Source organism: Branchiostoma belcheri, unplaced genomic scaffold (genome assembly GCF_001625305.1).
Source record: "Branchiostoma belcheri isolate BF01 breed outbred unplaced genomic scaffold, Haploidv18h27 scaffold609, whole genome shotgun sequence".
Classification (NCBI taxonomy): domain Eukaryota; kingdom Metazoa; phylum Chordata; class Leptocardii; order Amphioxiformes; family Branchiostomatidae; genus Branchiostoma; species Branchiostoma belcheri.
In genome coordinates, this window is record NW_017804253.1 from 14,080 (window position 1) to 16,579 (window position 2,500).

Consider the following 2,500-nt stretch of genomic DNA (forward strand, 5'->3'; position numbering starts at 1 on the left):
ATACACAGTACAGTATACCACAGTATCAGCAATTAAAACTGCATCATACACAGTACAGTATTCCGGGCTGGGCCGTAAATGCTGCCGCTCCACAAGTCTGCGAAGGAGGCCATACACAACCAACTACTCTCATCTTGCTTACGTTTCAATGTATATCAGACACCTTCAGCTTTTTCGGCGAGAACACGGTCCCAAAACATGGCTATAGATGTACCCCCATCCCCTCGTCCAGGTTCATCACTGGGGTTGACTTCCTTATCCAGACCACTTCTTTGATCCAACGTAATTCTTGTCTTCTCTGATGAGCCGTGACGAGGGGGGGTACAAACCGTTCTCGCTGCAAAAGCGCCACCTACATTGGCTACATAGGCGAGAACTAGAACACCAGTCAGAAGCTCTGAGGAAGGTGTCTGATACACATCAAAATGTAAGCAAGGTGAGACAAGTTTGGTTGTGTATAAGAAAATCCCAATATCAGACATCGACCTTGTTTTATGTGCAGGAACAAGCCATCGAAGACTTGACGTCTGCTGCCAAGCAGGCGGCAGAGGAAATTGTGACCCAGTTTGAGGCTTTTCCGCTTGACCTGGTTACAAGGTCTAATGACATCAGGGTGAAGTATGGGACAATCTTCAAGGCATTTTCAAAGTGCCATAAAGGGTACTCCCACACAAACAGCATGGCTAATGAGGAGATATCCAATCTAGGTGGGTTCTTAGTCATCAACCCATTTTGATCTACTATCAACATTAAAAGTTATTTTGGATATGCAATTGACATCATAATGTTTTTCATAGTAAATCAATACATAATCAATCAATACCATTCTTTTTATGTTACAGACTGCAGTATCAAGCACTTCCTGGCCAAGTACAGAGAGCTGTTCCCTACCTCGTCTGTATCCGTCAAGATGCACCTCTTGGAAGAACATGTCATACCATGGATAAGGTGTTGGGGGGTTGGGTTGGGTTTTCATGGGGAGCAAGGGGTGGAACAGGTCCATGCCGTTTTCAATCGGATCAACCGATCAACCAGCTCCATCCCGGATGCGGTGAGACGGCTCAAGTCCACACTGGAAACCCATCTGCTACAGGTGCATCCAGGGAGACAGGATGGTGTGCCTGCACCAAAGAAAAGAAGGAGAAATGTACAAATGTAGTTATCTAGAAATGATGTTAACAAATTACGGAGTAGAAACAATGTTTAGCATTACTAAGTATTATATACATGTACTTGTGGCATTTCTGTGAACACAATAGCACTGTATGGTTACAAAATTAATGTAAACAGTTGACAGGTAGAATTTATAGTTAGATCTTTTCATGCAGCAGTAAAAAACAAAGCATGGACAATTGATTTGCTCAACTGTACTGACTATTGCTGTATGATGCACACTGTAAAGAACTACTATATATATTATAATTTTACATGTGTAAAATTGGCATTTACTCACGTTTTGCAAACTGAAGTCTCCCTCGTTAATATTGGCAACAGCAGTACAGGGTTCCCTTTAACTAGTCTAAGTTAAGAAAACATTCACAAAATTATATACTAGTACATGAGTGATACTACTTGGGGAGGGGGGCTTTTTTCCTTTTATATGCACCAACCGATCTGTCCTATGCTTATGTCGGCCCAAAACGAGGAAAATTGAGGAAACAAGTGCAGTGGAGTTTTTGAACAGGTATGGAAATACATGCAACCCAAACAACAGTTATGTAACACGTGTGAACACACTGCCGATGCTAATGAGTCGAACGTGTAAATATGGTGTAACATGCATCTAAACATTTGACGCCCCATATTGCTAATAAGAAAGTGTCAGGCTAACGCCAGTTTTCCAGCTCTAAGAGACACATAATTTGTGGTTTGAAAACCACCAGAGTTTGCTCCTGAAAAACTTGTAGTCATACTGAAATATCAAGAAGTAAACGTTACTTACCAGGCTCTTTAATACACATCCGAAGAGAGACCAGCCAGTTTTCTTCGTAATTTCTGCATTCTCGCGGCTTAGAGGTGCTAAAGACTCAACCAATTCTCGCAAGACTCTGTTCGCTACCCTGTAGCAACGTTGTTCCCATTGCAAATGGTTGCATGTGACTATACGTCATGATTTGTGGTGTCAAAGGCCAAAAGTCACAGTGCGCTAGCGGGAGCACGGTATTTTCCCATATATGCAAATGAGCAGGTTAATTTTCCCATATATGCAAATGAGGTTAGGCGCGGAGCGGCGCGTTCGAACTAAATGTTCCACTCGAAACAGGCGTGAGTAATAATTCCCTGCAAACCGTTTGCATTTATCTTGTTTGGTTTTGGATTTATAAGTGTTTGAAGTTTTAAGGGCAGCCTTAAGGTAGGATTAGGGTTAGGGCTTTGCGGACGTACCAGAAAGTCCAATTTGGTGTCGTTTAAAAGGTTATAACACCAGTAATAATTTCCCGCTAACCGTTTCCATTTATCTTGTTTGGTTTTGGATTTATAATTGTTTGAAGTTTTAAGG

The 2,500-nt window shown here is 41.9% G+C and overlaps 1 long non-coding RNA gene across 1 annotated transcript; it reads right to left on the minus strand.

Annotated features, from left to right (window-relative positions):
• Positions 1–718: 718 nt before the first annotated feature.
• Positions 719–2,260, minus strand: LOC109482833. Its single transcript, XR_002140984.1, has 3 exons — positions 1,943–2,260; positions 1,454–1,519; positions 719–1,121 (listed from the first exon to the last, which is right to left on the minus strand). It is a non-coding gene; the product is annotated as an uncharacterized LOC109482833 (long non-coding RNA).
• Positions 2,261–2,500: the final 240 nt, after the last annotated feature.